The following is a 17,500-nucleotide window of genomic DNA, read 5'->3' as shown; positions in this document are numbered from 1 at the left end:
CGTCTGTCATATATGCACATGTTGTGTATGGTTGCATGCCCCTGTGTACGTGCATGGAGGCCAGAGGAGGGTATTAGGCATCTCGCCTTATCAACCCTCATTCAAGACAGGCTGACTCCTTGAACCAAGCCCCAACATTCCTCCTTTCTCTGCCCCCAAAGCCCCACTAACTACAGTTAGTGGCTATGCCCACTTCCTTATGTGGCTCCAAGGACTGGTCCTCAGGCTTATGCAGCAATTCCCCCTTCCTGCTGAACCCTCCTTCCAACACCGACTTCCAGCTTTGGCAGTTTTTTCTTTGCTCTCAAAGCTCCCAAAATTCTGCATCCTCCCCTGACTTGATGGAGGAAAGCTGGCAAGGCACCCTTTCTGACAATACCTGACTGTCTCCTCATTCTAAGCATTTTAACCTCTGTCTCTCTTTCCCCTAATGCGAATCTTGAAGGCAGTTGGTACTTTTAAACCTCGAGTGTGATATTATTTAATAGAAAGCTTTCTTTTCCTTGGGGTTCCCTGAAAAGCAGACCCTGGGACATGGGTTAAGTGTTGATGTTTTATTTGGAAACACAATCCTAGGTCAGCAAGAAGGAAGGAGAAAGAAAAAGAGACGGTAAACGTGGGATTTTTCCTAAGGTGGAAGATTCCACACAGGCCATGGATGGCAGAGCCTGAGGAGGTGCAGGAGAGATCATGAACATCATGGGGAAGGTGCCTTGAGGGGATGCAGGGGAGGGAGTGTGTCTGTTCAGCATTCCATCCACATTTCCACAGTCAGGGCTTGGCTGCAGTTTCTCTCCTCATCCTTCTAGGTAGCTGCACTCAATCCCTTTGGCACCCACTCCGAAAGCTGAATTCCACATCACACTCTGCAGTGTTTATTCGATCCCAAAGAAGCTGCATACATACCCACACCTTCCTGCTCTCTTGGGCAGCGCCAAGACTGGACCACTCTGTCTCTGTAGCAGAGACAAGAGGTTCAGGAGAACCTGGAACACAGTACTGAAGCTGCCTCTGACACATCTGCTTCTCTCCTTAGCTCTCCTCCTTTTCTTTCTCTCCCTCTTCTTTTAGGCAATACAAGATCTCACTGTTGTGCTGGTTTTGAACATCTGGCCTCAACTCACCTCTCCATCTCAGCTTCCAGAGTCGCTGGGACCACACATGCTTCATGCACTGGCTGCTCTGACCTAAATCTCCATGTCTTTCTTCCTTTGGTGAATCTTTAGCTCTTCATGAGCCCTAGGCTTTCCAGGGCATAGAAGTCTGGTGTCCACCTGCATGAGTGTGCTCTCTCTCTCTCTCCGAGATCCACAGGGATGATGGAATCCTCTCTGTCCGCTCACAGTCAGGTGGGGCTGCGTGACTGGCTCTAGCCAGTCTATGAAGTTCCGTATATGCTCCTAGATCGAGCACTAAAGAAAAAGTGTGAGCTGTCACGTTTTCCCCCTTGCGGCCAACCCTAGACATCAGGCTGTCAGAGTAGAAGCCCAAATTGAAGGTGGGCGAAGTTCCTGAGACAGGAGGAGAGAGGAGCTGTGTTTACATTTCCTCAGGCTGGCTTTCCAGCTGAGGAGCCGCAGAGAAAGGCTATCAGACCACGGCTGGAGAATCTTCTCAGAAAGAAGAAAACCCAAGGGACTCAACAATGAGAAATGAGAGCCTAGAGTAAGCCCTGGGAGCTGTGCTCTGCTGGCTATGCTGTCTAGGTCCATGTAAGTCTTATAAAGGATTCTTAAACGTGGCTTTGGGTTACTGTTGTCTCGATACCATTTTTCTGTCTGACGGTAGCCATGACCTCTCCCCACCTCATACATGCCTTCTGTACCTATAAGAAAGGCAAGAAAAAAAATGCCTCTCCAACTCTCCCGTCATTTCATCAGAACCATGTACAGTGACCTGCCCTCAAATAGGATCGAGCTGGAATGCTAAACATAGAATAAGTCTGACTATCCCTGCAGCGTACCCCAGGTTATGTGGGAACTCAGCCCTGCTCCTCTCCTTCCCTATAGTTAGTCAGAGGACAAGTATTTGTGACTGATGAACGGAGTACTTCGTGTCTCGCTCTGCAGTGCATAAATGGGAATTATAGAAGTCGTGATGGGTCTTTCCCGACAAACATAAATCAGGATAGATAAAAGGGATGGAAATTAGAAGCAGAAAGCGATGTGTGAACGGAGCCCGTGGCCAGCCATTCGTGCTCATCCGCTTCCCCATCTGTTTTATTTGCATGCAGGAATCATCTCCTTGTTTCCATCTGAAGCTCCCTTTTCTAGAAGGTCAGAGCCTTTCCTTCCCACTTATGTGTGAAATAAACACAACCCAGTAATCTTCCTTCCTCAAGCCCCTCCAGCTTACATGCTTTGGGTAACTGATCTTTATCTCTGTGAAGAAGTTGAGATTAAACTGGAAGTGGGAGGAGCCTATCATTTTGACACGGTGTATTATTATCTATTTCAAGAAACAAAGAAACGAAGAACTTCTAGGTGTGTAAGGGAAAGGTCATGCTGAAGGAAAGCCCTATTATTTTCTTTTTCAAATGTCCTTGGCACAGAAACAAAATACTCGTCAGAACGGACCCAAACTCTCATTACATTGGCACATCTCTACCGAAGATTGTCTTGGCCATTTTTAAGGAAGGAGCTGAGGCAGTGTGAGTGAGTGATAAAGGTGCATATGCAGGCTGTAAAGAGCACACAGGGCAAACACTGCTCTAAGAAATGTCTTGTGCCTGCTTCTACAGGGTAATATATGCCAGGAGATGGTTTCAGGTTGGCAGAAATCCCAGCTCCCCTGTTGCGACCTATGGCGTCACCCTCAGGGTGAGTGCAAAGTGTGTGGTTGTTTCGGCCATTATTAGCAGGGTGACAGTCAAGGGTAACATGCCCTCTAGGAACAAGAAGAAAGGTATTCACTTTTAACACTTAAAACATGGGATGGTTTTATATATCCTCACTAAAGTCTGCAGGGGAAGATTGGCTTTTTTTTTGCCTCTGAAAACTATCACTGTCGGTTCTATATGTCAGCCACCAGCTATTTAACAGACACTCCCTTGTGCATATGTTTGTAGGATGTTTACAGATAAGGTGCTGAAGCTCAGGGGAGGCTCTATAATTTTTCCAGGATCATACAGCACATAAAATAGTAGATCTAGAAATAACTAAGCATGCCTGCTTTCAAAATGCATCCTCTACCCACTGGAGGACAGTTTCTCTAAATAAATAGGCTGTTATTCATAATACCAAGATCTGAAATCAACCTAGCATCCACCAATGGATGAGGAGATATTGAAATGAAAGCATGCCATGTATATACAATGGAACACTTTCTGACTTCTGAAAGGGGGAAACTTCATTAGTTGAGGCAACACGAGTGAACCTGGAAGACAATACATTGAGTGAAATATACCAGACACAGAAAGACAAATGCCATAGCTTTCCACATATGTATGAAATCTTAAAAAGACTAGGTTTTCTTTAAGGTGCTGCCGCTGGGAATTTGACCATGCCAACAGTGAGCAGGTGGGCAACACGAATTGGACTTGAATTTTTTCGTTTCGTTTTCTCCTCCTTCTCTTCCTCCTCTTCCTGTTCCTCCTCTTCCTCCTCCTCCTCTTCCTCCTCTTCCTCCTACTCCTTCTCCTCCTTTTCCTTGTCCTCCTCCTCCTTCTCCTCCTCCTCCTCTTCCTCCTCCTCTTCCTTCTCTTCCTCCCCCTCTTCCTCCTCCTCTTCTTCCTTCTCTCCTTCCCCTCTTCCTCCTCCTCTTCTTCCTTTCCTCCTCTTCTTCCTTCTCTTCCTCCTCCTCCTCTTCTTCCTTTCCTCCTCTTCTTCCTTCTCTTCCTCCCCCTCTTCCTCCTCCTCTTCTTCCTTCTCTCCTTCCCCTCTTCCTCCTCCTCTTCTTCCTTTCCTCCTCTTCTTCCTTCTCTTCCTCCCCCTCTTCTTCCTCCTCCTCCTCTTCTTCCCCCTCCTCCACCTCCTCCTCCTCTTCTTTTCTTCTTCTCTTTAGTGGAAAGTCACAAAATTAGGAACTGAACCTGAAAGGACTGGGAAGTAAGTGTGAATGGGTACATGGTGGGAAATTCACAATAATTAATTAAAATATTGTGTAGAGAAAGTATAATTCACAGAAGTAGAGGATTGTGTGCTGGTTATCAAGGCTAGAGAGAGAAGGGTAGATACAAGGGAAAGTACATAATGTCCAGTCATGAAACAATGTGTTCAGGACTTGCTGTTTCATGAGATGACTCAAGTGAGTAACCGTGCAATATTGTGTTGTGCAGTTCAAAACTGCTGAGGTTTTAAGTATTCTTACCACAAAAAAAAATGAGTGCGCGAGTCAATGGGTATGCTAACTAGCTTGACATAATCATTCAATGGTATACATTTATAGCAAATTATCATATTGTAGACCATAGATGTGCAGAATTATTTGTTAATTAGAAATACAAACTTGGCTGAGCTCAAAGCACAGATCTGTAATCCCAGCCCTCAGGAGGCTAAGGTTGAAGCATCAGGAGTACAAGGTCATGTTCAGTCACACAGTGATTTGAAGCCAGCCTGGACTCCCTAAGACCCTGCTTCAGCAAACACCAAAACGTAAAAATTAAAACTAAAGGTTTAAATTAAATAATAATCAAGTTTGGCATGCCACTTTTAAAATACAACAGCGCATTGCATGGATAGACTATTAATGCGATGGTTCCTCTCATGGAGAGCTAAAATACCAACCACAAAGCAAAAAGGGTTGTCTTAGGTAGGGTTTCTATTGCTACAATGAATCACCATGATCAAAAGGCAAGTTGGGGAGGAAAGGGTTTATTCAGTTTACACCACCACATTGTTGTTCATCACCAAATGAACTCGGGCCAGGAGCTCAAACAGAGCAGGAACCTGGAAACAGGAGTTGGTCCAGTGGCCACGGAGGGGTGCTGCTTACTGTCCTGCTCCTCATGAGCTTGCTCAGCCTGCTTTCTTATAGAACCTAGGACCACACACCATGGGCTGGGCTCTCCCTCATTGATCACTATTGATCTCACAGAGAAGAATGCCTCTATGAGATCCAGTGGTAAGGCATTTTCTCAACTGAGGCTCCTTTCTGTCTGATGACTCTAACTTGTGTCAAGTTGATACACAGAGCCAGCTAGCACAAACATGTTCATGGTCGTATTATAAACTTTTATAAGACAAATACAAGGATGTTTTGTCAAGGGTACTAGGAGAGTCTGATTATAGTCCTGAGACAACCAGGCTATCAATTCTAACCTCACGTGGGTTCCTCATTCTTTAGCATTATCTTTACCTTGAAGGAAAGCAATAAAATGAGTGAACTGTGGAGCCAAGTTTGAGACTGGCGCTTATCTACTCAGTGGCTCTGCCGCCTTAAACAAGGAAGCTAACTTATCTGAACCTGTTTCTATGGATGACGCTATGCTGCTGAAATGTGACTCTGGGCACCGTAAGGAATGCGGCACAGACTCCCTCATTGCCGTGACTACCTGTCCTGGGGTAGCATCAACACTTCAGTGACTGCTGGGGCACTGATGCACCTACCTACCTTTACTGTCTTTCTTGGGGGCGGGGCATATTTTATGTATTTACATTTCAAATGTTATCTTCTTTCCCCTCTCCCCCTGCTTCTATGAGGATGCTCCCACTCCCTCCCACCCACTCCAACCTCAATGCCATGCCTTTCCCCTACCTTGGGGGAAATGAGCCTTCACAGGACCAAGGCCTCCTATTGATGCTGAACAAGGCCATCCTCTACTACATATGTGGCTGGAGTCATGGGTCCCTCCATGTGTACCTATTGGTTGGGAGTTTAGTCTCTGGGAGCTCTGGTGCAGTCTGGTTGGTCGATATTGTCGTTTTTCCTATGAGGTTGCAAACCCCTTCAGCTCCTACAGTCTTTTCTCTAACTCCTCCATTGGGGTCCCCTTGTTCAGTCCAATGGTGAGCTGCAACCGTCCTCATCTGTATCAGTAGGACTCTGGCAGAGCATCTCAGGAGACATCCCTATCAGGCTCCTGTCAGCAAGCACTTCTTGGCATCAGCAATAGCGTCTGGGTTTGGTGGCTGCATATGGGATGGATCCCCAGGTGGGGCAGCCTCTGGATGACTCACCCTTTGCTCCACTCTTTGTCCCTGTATTTCCTCCCATGAGTATTTTGTTCTCCCTTCTAAGAAAGAATAAAGCATCCAACATTTTGGTCTTCCTTCTTCTTGAGCTTTCTTTAATCTCTTCCTTTCAAGGGTGTTGTGCTGAGGAAACAGCCCCATTTACTTCGGAGGGTTTCTCCAGAGAACCCTTCATTCACTCAGTGTTCCCACTACTTTCTCCCAGAGTTGGCAGTTTCCCTCCTTCCCTCCCTCTAGCCTCACCAGCCCCTCCCTCCCTGCCAGCTCTTCCCTCCCAGCTCCTTCCTTCTCTGCTGTGTATGTCTTCATCAGCACCTAAGCTCCCCAGGGCAGTAAACTTGCCCTTCTGCATATTTGTCAAGTACCGGGTGCATTTAGAGAGCTAAATAAAAAGTAAACACTACACAGTCAGAGCGAGCTCATTCAATAAAATGCCTCAGATATTATCTCTAGGCCCCTAATTATTCCAGATCTATAGACAGGAGAAACATAAACAGACAACCGCCTTCAAAATAATCAATGTTTCGGAAACAGGCTGTCAAGGTGGACGGAGAGTAGAGATGTTCCGATGTTCCCTGTCTTCACCTTCTTGAGAGAAGCTGCTTTTGACACTGATGAGCGTTAAAGGGTCAGCTCTGTGCTGAGGACTAGTGTAACTTTTGCCTTTCCCCAGAATCTTCTACCAGAGCCAGTCCGATAAAACCTCTCAGGAAATTCCTCTGGAGTGTGTAGATGGTGTGTCACAATCCCTTAGCCATGCTACATTGATATGTAGGAGCCTAAACTCTAGGCTCCTAGAAAGTGCCAGGAGGAAAAGGAGGAAGAACAGGAAGGAGGAAGGATGGGAGAAGGAAGGATCTTGCTGAATCCAGTGACCAACAAGAATGAAAGAATTTGTGAGAGATTTTCAAACATTGAGGAAATGGAATGTTTTCCTCTTCCTAGCTTTTCTGAGACTTTTCTGAGACCCTTCATACACATTAGGATATGCAATTGGGATGTTTTTAAATATATGTGCATTGTGTGATGACTGCCACAGTGAAGCTAACTGACAACCTACGGCCGCAAGGTTACCATATTTGTGCACAGGTTGAGTGGTAACAACACTTGAAATCATCTGGTTTAGGAAATTTCAAGTGTTCAGTGTATTTTAAAATATTTACTTCTAGTTTTACGTGTCTGGGTGTTTGTTTCAATGTACGTCTGTGCAATGTGCATGCTGTGCCCTCAAAGGCCAGAAGAGGGAGCCAGAGCCCCAGAGCTGGAGTTTATCGGCTCGTTAACTGTCACGTGGGTGCTGGGAATCAAAGCTGAGTCTTCTGGAAGAACATCCAGTGCTCTGTGCCACCTCCCCAGTCCGTCTGTGTGTCTTTAACACTAGTGACCTTTAGATGTCCAGAAGGTAATTGTTTTATGCCTTATACGATCCTTCCATTTTGTCCAAATATGCCTTCAGAACTGGCCAGCTTTGTTCTCTCAAATTCACCTCTCTTAAGATTCCACACGTAAGATCATTCAATGCTTTTTTTTTCCCTTCTGAACCTGTTCTAGCTCACATAGCATAAGGTCTACAAGGTCCATGCAAACGTGATTTCCTCCTTCCTTTCCTTTCTTTTGTTTCCTTCTCCTTTCTTTGTTGTCTTTGCCTGCATATGTGGGGTAAGGGGTAGTGTGCAAGAGTGTTTATTTATGTGCATACATGTAGAAGCTATACATCAATATGAGGTGTCTTTCTGATTCTCCAACTTATTGTTTGAGGCAGGATCTCTCAGCCAGAAGCCCAGAAATTCAGCTTTCCTGGCTTGTCAGCAAGGCTCTGGGATCCACCTTTCTCCATGTCCCCAGGCCTGCACAGCTACACTACGCTTTGTATAGAAGCATGAGGAAACTCAGGCCTTCATGTTTGTTCAGTACACATTTTGCTGACTGAGCCGTCTCCCCGGCCCCAGATTTACTCCTTTCTCAAGGCTGAATAGTTTTCTACTGTGTAAGTCTGCAGATAATGGCCCTTTTTCTACCCGCCATTAGTCAACAGACAACTAGTTTCTACTTCTGTATTACTTGTCTGTGGCTGTGATAAAATACCATGACCAATGCAACTTACAGGGTTTGTCTGGGGCTTGTGCTGCGAGAGGGGTAAGAGTCCATCAAGACAGTAACATGGCAGCAGGCAGGCCCAGTAGTAGAGCAGCCACTGAGGACTCACAACTTGATCTACAAGCAGAAAGAGGAGTTAACTAGGAAGGATGCAAGTCTTTTGAAACCTCAAAGCCCACCCCAGTGACACACTTCCTCCAGTAAGGCCACACCTCCTAACCCTCCCTAAACAGCTACCAACTGGGAATCAAGTATTCGAGAACACATGACTTACGAAGGCCACCCGGCATCCTTCTTGGCTGCTGTAAAGAATGTTACAATGAAAACGGTTCATCTGCCCATTTAACAAATGGGCTTAATTTCTTTTGGGTATGTAGTGTAGCCTCATTTCTTTTTGCATATAGGTACTCTCCCCACACAGGCAGTAATTCTGGATAACATGGTAGTTTCATTTTTTTCACTTCTGTAGGACTCTCCATACTGACTTCCATTATGGACGGACCCATTTGCATTCCCAGCCACAGGGAGTAAATGTTCCTTCAACTTTACACCCTTTCCAATACTCATTTTCTTTTAACTTGATGGCAGTCACCCTAAGAGACGTGAAGTAAATCTTGTCATGGTTTTAATTTACACTTCTATGAGTATTGGTAATATTAAAACTCTGTTCAAATACCTGTTGAATGCTGAATCTTTCTGTTGGCAAATTTGAATTGATTCTCTCTGCCGCTGAGTTGAACGAGCACCGTGTGTATTTTGCATGGAACACACCCATCCCCCAGGAATGGTCTGGAAACACTGCCTCCTGCCCCTGTCTCCTTGTCTTGAAGATAGCGCTCTGCACTGTGCAGAAGCCGTTAGAGCTTGCATGCTCCTCGTGCCTTGTTTTTATTTCTCTCTGTCTTGCTATTGTATCCAAAAACTCACTGCCAAGATCAGTGTTAATCTCATGGGTTTTTTTTTTTTTTCTGAGCGTCTTACTGTGTAAAATGGAATGCTTCGGTCCTTGCCGTACTTTGAGTTATTATGTAGATACGAGGATTCCGCCGTTGGGCCTCCTCCCCTCTCTCACATTCTCAACAACATGACTTGTGTCCTTTCCCGGTGGCCATTGTCCTTTCTCTGTTCTGGTGTCAGAGATTTCTTGAGTATACATGGAGGTTCATCTCTGAGCTGGCTTTTGTGCTCTGCGAGTCTAACAGCCTGTTTTTATACCCATTCTGTATTACCTTCATGGCTATGGCTTTGCATTGTACATTGAAATGGGAAACTGACACCACAAGCTTTTATCTTTTTTATCTTTTAACCTTATTCTAAGGTTGTTTTAATTAGCCTGGGTCTCTTGTAATTCTGTACAGCTATTAGGATTTTTTTCTATTTCTGTTTTTAAAAATGTGCGTCGCGACAAATCCATGGGTCACGGTTTAACACTAACACTTCTGTGGATCTCTGAACGTGGCCTATTTTTCCATTAGTGTTTCTTTGGTTTTCAGACTTCTCATTTGTATCTAAACTCTCCCAGTTCAAAGATATTAGTGTGCTTAGTTAAACTTATTTTGAAGTATTTTCTTCTTTTTTGATATTATTATCAACTGGGGCTATTTGATTGTTTTCAAGTGTGTGTGTTGGGGGAGGGAAGTATGCACACAAGCCAAGTGTGTGGAGCTGACAGGAAACTTTCAGAAGTCTCCTTCCACCATGTTGATCAGGGTCTCTCTGCTGTTGTTTCAGTGGCTCTGGATAACCTAGGACAGCTGGCCCGCAGCCTCCGGACAATTCTATTTTTAACATGAGTTTCAGGGACTGAAGTTAGATCATTACTTGAGTGCTAGTACTCACTGAGCCACCTCACTGGCCTAGCGGGGCTATTTTAAATTTCTTTTGGGACTAGTTTGAGCCATTAGTGTATAAAAACACTTTTTGTATGTTGATTTTCTGTGTGTGGGGAGGTATGGGTTCATGTGACTGTGCATGTTAGTGCAGGTGTGGGAGGCTGTATACATGAGGGGTCTATGAGTGTGTGTGTGTGTGTGTGTGTGTGTGTGTGTGTGTGTGTGTGTGTTTGAGAGAGAGATCTCAGAAGCTGTCCGCAATGTCTTTTGAAATAAAGTTCTTTCATTAGCCTAGATTTCACCAAGTAGGCTAAGCTGGCTGGCCAAGAATCCCTAGGAACCCCATGCCTACCTCCCCAGCACCAGAGTTCCAACCGCATACCACAGAGCTCAGCTTTTGTTTGTTGGTTTTACTATTCTTCAATTTACTGAATTTGTTTTTTCAATTCTAATGTGTTTTGATAAGGGGTGTGTGCATCTGTTTGTATTTATGTATATATGCATGTATGTGTGTATGTATGTATCTGTGTGTATGTGTGTGTATGTCTCTTTGTGTATGTATGTATGTGTGTATGTGTATACGTATGTATGTGTGTATCTGTGTGTGTGTATGTTTGTATCTGTGTGTATGTATGTATGTATGTATCTGTGTGTTTCTGTTAGCTTTCCATTATTGTAACAAAATGCTTGAGGGAAAAAAGCTTAAAGGGATAAAGATTTACTTTGACTCCCATTTTCAGGGCATCCCATTTCAAGGCATGTCTATGGGCCTGTGGTGACACAGGACATCACAGGAAGGAGAGAATGACAAGGAAAGCCACTCATGGTATTCAAAAGGCAGAGCAGTCTGGGGAAGAGCCGTGGCCCCAGGACACATTCCCTCCCAAGTACTCACTCTCTGCAGCTAGGGCCTCCTCACAAGCTCTTATCACCTCCCAGGGGTTCCCCAAGTTACCCTGATGAGGTCAGAAGTCCAGCATCTGAACGTGCTGTGTGGACATATCGAAACCTTCAGTGATGAGGCTTTTTAGACACTCCAGATGCAAGCCACATGAATATTACTGTCATCGAAAGCAACGGTTTTTATTAATTTATTTTATTATAAGCCTGTGTGTATGCATACCACAGGTGTGGATGAGGAGGTTTGGGGCTTCAATTAGAGGCATTTGTGGGCTTCCTGATGTCTGGTCTTCTGGAAGAGCAGTATGTACGCCTAACCACTGAGCCATCTCTCCAGCTCCCTGGAAACAAAGTGTTTGTTTCTTTTTTCCCCGATTTTCATACCTTATATTTCTTTCTCATATGTAGCTGCTTTGGCTAGAACTGACAGCCAACCTCATACTAAATGTTAACAACAAAACAAAAACAAAACCCTCAAAGCATTCGCATCATTTTGTTGCCATAAAACTCAAGAATTCTTTTGAGTGGAAAACAAAACTCTACACATCCAAGCCAACAGTGGCTTCTACGGAAGACAAGGAAGCACACCACTGTGAAGTGTTATCTGTCAACAGAAGGGTGCGTAAGAGGGGAGTCGGGGACGGATGTAATAGACAGCAGGGGCGTCTAGGGAAGCTAAGCCCTCCAATTTCACTTTCCTGAGTTGTGTAAGGACAAATTCTGTTCTTTTCCGAAAGAGACGTGGGTCAAGAGAAAGCAGCAGTAAGTGGTGTTTTACAGTGAAGTGGAAATACAGAGACGCAGCCTCGGAGAAAGAAATCAGAATTGTTCTAACCCCCAAACCAGTCGCTGATACGTTAGCCTCTCTGCATCTCTGTTGTTCATTTCTTCCAGTCATTTTCTGGAGCTATTACCCCTGCTGCACACACACACACACACACACACACACACACACACACACACACACACACACACACTCTCTACACCCCTACCCAAGCCCCATCCTGACACACGCTCCTTTCCCCACACCAGTACAACTGTAGTAGCTTAATGGTGTGCAAGGTCTGGGAAACTGCTACGTTCATTTAATGAACGTGAGAATCACGGCTTGGAAAGACTCACTAGCCAGCGCAAGAAAACGGTACAGAGAAGATTGGAGCCCTGGTTTTCCCATTTCAGATCCTGGGCTCAAAAGTGATAATTATCTTTTTTTTTCTTTTTCTTTTTTTTTTTTTTTTTAATGTATGTGAGCACTGCCACTCTCTTCAGACACACAGAAGAGGGCATCAGATCTCATTGCAGATGGTTGTGAGCCAACATGTGGTTGCTGGGAGTTGAACTCAGGACAAAAAGTGATAATTATCTTACAATGTTTCCTTCTTGGACTTTTGAATAGGACTTTGGGCGGGGGGCAGGATTCAGTTCCTGTTCCGTTTTTTGGACTTCTCATTAGTTGTGCACTGATTCATCTTCTCCCCTTGCCTCTTCCTACTATAATGCACACACGCACACACACGCACGCACGCACGCACGCACGCACGAACGCTACCATTTCCCCACCTACAGCACACCGTAAGAATCTGTAGGGCTGCCCATTTCGTCCTCACCTCTATGCCTTGGTTCCTGTCATTTTCCTCCCTTACAGAACCTCTCTTGTCTCCACCCAGGGGTATAGTCTGTGACTGCTTTGAAACAGTCCCTGAAGTGATATACTGATTGCTTCATTATAAGCTAGTACTCTTGATTCTCTTGAGTTGCCCTCAGATCATTAACCTACACAACAGGATACAAAGTAAACCTCTTCAGACGGTTGTTTGTTTTGTGTTTTCTTGCCAACTATTTCTTGATATCAACAGAATTTCCCGTTAACCTTGGACTACATTAAGTGTACCCCAGGCCCTCCATGAAATCTTGATTACTGACGAAATACCAAAAGAACCAGATATGAAATACAAAATATGAGGGTTTGGAAGCTAAGATAAAATTAGTAGTCAAAATAAAAGTCTATCCGATGTGACAGAAATTTAAGCGGCGAAGCTGCCAGGCAAATTGGGTTTAAAAGGCAAAACCAGACCAGAGGCAGACTACACCCCCGACTTTGGACGTGTTTCCTTCTACTGAGGCTCTGGCTCTCTACAAAATGTAGAAACGACTTCTTATGACTTCTGCACAGGCTCCTCAGGAAACGTTTGGCACTGTCTGTACCTCGCTTGGCATTTTGTGGAAGGATTCCATGGGTTCTGTTCATATTCCATTTCCCACACTGAATAAGCACCTTGTCGGAACAGAAGGTTGTAGTGACTGTGCCTGGGTAATAACAAGAGGTCATGGTCTCTGCCCTTGGAGACTTAAGGTGTGTGCAGTTGGGGAAAAGTGTGCTTCAGTCATTCCCAGAGTGAAAAGTGCAGCAGGTCCACAAACTCTGCGTGCACGCAGAGGTGATGCAGATTTCAGAGAATAAAAGGAACAAGGTAAAAGGTTTCTGAACTAAGTTAGCAAAAGAGCTTAATGCCCATGGGGCAAAAGGCACAGATGTCCCAGTGTGTGCAAGATGGTCGGAACGAGAGGACGAGCTGTCTCCCAACACTAAGGAGGATGTATTCTTATGGTTCATGGTGTGAACAGTCCTAGGGGGATGACTAGACATAGAAAGTCATTGTTGCCCTGAGCTCAAGACTGAGTCTTGGGTTGAACAAAAAAGAATAATATTTTGAGAATTGTTTAATCCAGGAAACAAGAAAGTTCTCAGTGAATCCAGTGATGTGTGAGCAGTTAGTAGAAGTTTAAAAAAAAATACTCACAAAATGTTACACAAACATTGTCAAAAACAACCTAAGGAAGCATCTGGGTCCTCTGCTGAAGGACCAGATTTACCCACTTTTTTTTTCAAAAAGAAGGAAGAAAATTCCTAAGTACTTCATGAGAAAAACTGTAGGCTTCCAGCCCACGGCAGTTTCACATCGCTACCTGAATGCAAAGATTAAGGGGGTGCCTCCTACATTTTGGGGTATCCAGAACTTGCTACTATGTATGGTCTACTTCAGAAGACCCTGAGACTTTTCATGGGTGAGCCCTGGGTCTTATCATACACATGCATTGTGTATGTAGATGTATTCACAATACATATGAATACATGAATTATACGTTACCCAGAGGCTAAACTGAATCTCCCCAATTACCACATGGTATTTATTTCTACAACCTTCAGCTTCTGTGATCAGCAACATTTACACAAAACAAAAAATAAAATAAAATAAAACTCTTGGAATCACCAGAACGCTTGTTCCAAAAACCTACGGAATCATAAAGCAGAAAGACCCAGAACAGAGGAGTAAGTATTTTCTAACAGTATTTCATTTTCCCTCAGACCGCTGCTAGGGGCCTAGCACACTGCTCTATAGTACGGGCCTTTGTCAGGATTATATTTCCCACCTGTATTTCTTTTTTTTTTTCTCTCTAGCAACAATCGGCCTCTGTGCCAACTTCTGAATAACCATAAATTTTGTTCTTATAAACCTTAATGAATGCTTGGCCAAGATGCTATAACTGTTGGCTTCTACATGGGAGCATAAATGGAGAGAGGAGAGGGAAAAAAAAATCCACACTGTGAAAAACTGGGTAAAATGGAAAAGAAAGATCACAGCAAACCCAAAGTTGCAATTTGCCTTTAATGTGAAGGAGGCCTGGCTTTCACAGTGAGGCAGCTTTCAGGGGTTTTAATCTCAAAGTGGCTGATCAATTTAAGGTAAGTGGCAGGCGCTTGGCCTGGTTCCCAGGCTTGGCTTTGCTGCGCTTAAAAAAGAAAGGATTCCGCGAGACACACAGACAACAGACATACCAGCGGCTCCCACATTCCAAGCATTTTAACACAGATTAGGTTGGCATGATTCTACTGTTTGCTGAAATCTCCTAGGTGTTGCATATTCCCTTTCCTTGCCCTGGTTACCCAAGATGGTTTCCTCAGGTCAAGACCTTCCTATGCCAAACAGCTTTTAGGGCTGAGAGGGGAAGAGAGGAGCAAGGGTCGGAAAAAATATGCGGCTCCAGCCAGCAGGTAATTGACCAGCGAACCTCCCGCTGCAGGCACATGTCCATCCAGACAGGGACTGTTTTACATGCATGCCTGAGGGAGGGGAGGAGATAATTTCTTTAGCAAGGACAAACTTAATTCAGCTAGGAAGGCCCAAAGGACTGACGAAGCGATTGGCAGTTATTTCACTTTCAGGTTTTACGAGCATGAGCGCATATGTTAATTTTTTTTATCCAGTGACCTCCTTTTCTTTAACATGTTCACATAACATTCTCAAAGGAGCTGATATTAAATATTAAGATACATCCCCTTACTATTGTCTTGTGTTCTTTGGAAAGCGAATTTTCTTAACCCATATAAAACATGACCTACGTTAAACAAATAAATAAATGTATTTTCCAATTCTCACACACACATACACACACACACACACACACACACACACACACACACACACACGCGCGCGCACACACGCACACACACGCACATTTCTGTGCATTTGGGCTGCATCATGCCTTTATGGGAAGATGTGCTTTCATGTCCATTTTCACAAGTTTTTCAGGTACTTTGCCTTGGGTATGTTCTAGAATGCCTCTTTTTAAGTCATATACACAAAACGTTTTTCTTCTAAACAGATTTATCAAGATTCAAAAAAAATTAACACGGGTTGTAAGTACCTTTTTTACCTATTAAACTTTTCAAGAAGCGATTTATAAACCCAGCGCTGGGCTAGGTGCCTCTGGAAATGCCACTTTCAACATTCCATAGACTGACACCAAGACATTTCATTCGAGACCAGCACAGTGTTAAAATTGAGTGATTTATATTAACAATGTGTATTCGTTTTTGTCCGGATTGGTTTCGGAGTTTGCAGAACCAACTGGCTTAGGTAATTGACTGGGGCAATTATGTGTATTTATTGCCATGTGGGCATATACTAAAAAGGGACCTTTAAAAATAATGTCACTCTTCCCTGACTGAAAAAAAGAATGAATACATAACACTGGAGGTACATGAGAAGCTGCCAGCTGCCGCCACTGCTGCTGCTGTCTTGTCAAGATATGCTATATGAGGCTTCAGAAGCTCACTCCCTGCCCCTTAAAATTTCTTTAAAAGATCAAGTGCATATTGGTGAGCCCTTGTACAAGTTTGTACACGTTACATACATGTATGCAGGAGTCCACTGGGTATCACATCCCCTGGCGATGGAGTTGCAGGCCATTGTGAGCTGCCACGTGAGTGCTGGGTCCTGAACCTGGGTCCTCTGCAAGCACTCAAGTGTTTTTAACTACTCAGTCATTTCTCTGACCTCACTTAGCAGCTATCTTGAAACCATGAAAGAAAGCAAAAAACCCATGAGGCCAAGCTATACCATTAAAGAAAGCAGGCCTTAGAGATGAAAGACACAGCTTTGAACAATATCACTGAGCTGCAGAATCAATGATCCAGATTTCTTGGGGGTTCTTTCTCCTTGTGTGGAATGAGAAGTTCTCTCTTGTTCGCTGAGTCAGAGTTGCCAAACATCTGTTGAGCCATAGATTCTATTGAACAAAATAGAAGATCACAAGTCTTTGTGGAGTTCAGAGTCTAACCAAGAATGACAATTCACTAAAGACAAGCAAGGCAAGACTACTCTATGTAAGGAAGCATGTGGAGCAAAAGGAGCAGGCACATGGACTAAGAAGCCAAGTTTTGCTGTCCAGTTGAAGACAGACTGGGTTGGCCTTGCTGAGGAAGAGAGATTGGACTAATGCTATAAGAAACAGAAGTTTCTTTCTCAGACAGAGTTATGTCTTGTCAGCCATGCCCAGAAACCATTTCTCACTGCACTGCCATTTGCTCATGGGTCTAGCTGAAAGAAGCTGCCATTTTCCTCTACATCCTTTCTATGCCTCTGGAAGCACGTGCTGTCAATGCTGCCACAGCCTGAAGACCTTCACTTGCTAAAATGTTCCGTCTGGTCTCTGTGCTTGTTTTTAATTGGTTGGTTGTTTTTGAAATGGTCTTGTCTTAGGTACTGTCCTATTGCTTTGAGACACCATGATCAAGGCAAAAATGTTAGTTGGGAGCTTGTCTACAGTTTCAGAGGATTAGTCCATGATCATCATGGTGGGGAGAACAGTGGCAAGCAAGCAAGCAGGCATGGTGCAGGCAGTAGCTGAGGGCTCACATGTGATCCCAAAGTTTCAGTCAGAGAAAAAGTGTGACTGGACATGATGTGGGTTTTGAAACCTCAAAGTCGAATCTCCCACCTGTTCCCATCATCCCCCAACCCCCACCCTCACCCCCATGGCACACCACCTCCAACAAGGTCACACCTCCTAATCCCTCCCAAAATGTTTCACTAACTGGGGACCAAATATTCAACTATTTGAGCCTATAGTGGCCATTCTCACTTAAACCACAAGCCTCATGTAGCTTAAGTTTGGCTTCGAACTTGAACTCACTATGATGTAGACAGGGTGATGTTGAATTTCTCATATTCCTGGGACCACAGGTATGCACCACCA

General features: G+C 44.3%; 2 long non-coding RNA genes across 4 annotated transcripts in view; one reads left to right on the top strand and one right to left on the bottom strand.

Annotated features, from left to right (window-relative positions):
* LOC108350668 (uncharacterized) overlaps positions 1-2,423 on the top strand; it is a 9,302-nt gene extending 6,879 nt beyond the window's left edge. Inside the window, exon 4 of the long non-coding RNA XR_015686354.1 lies at positions 1,072-2,423. This is a non-coding gene — a long non-coding RNA (uncharacterized LOC108350668). The remainder of the gene's footprint in view (positions 1-1,071) is intronic.
* Positions 1-17,500, bottom strand: part of LOC147994733 (uncharacterized) — a 95,068-nt gene that overhangs the window by 16,432 nt on the left and 61,136 nt on the right. The window contains exon 4 of one of the 3 annotated variants that reach the window (XR_015686357.1): positions 13,673-16,531. The exons of the other annotated variants lie outside the window; for them this stretch is intronic. This is a non-coding gene — a long non-coding RNA (uncharacterized LOC147994733). Of the gene's footprint in view, positions 1-13,672; positions 16,532-17,500 lie in introns of those variants that run through there. 3 annotated transcript variants of the gene reach the window in all.

Source organism: Rattus norvegicus, chromosome 4 (genome assembly GCF_021556685.1).
Source record: "Rattus norvegicus strain SHRSP/BbbUtx chromosome 4, alternate assembly SHRSP_T2T, whole genome shotgun sequence".
Lineage (NCBI taxonomy): Eukaryota > Metazoa > Chordata > Mammalia > Rodentia > Muridae > Rattus > Rattus norvegicus.
The sequence above is the reverse complement of the archived record's forward strand: the minus strand, read 5'-3'. Positions and strand labels throughout refer to the sequence as shown.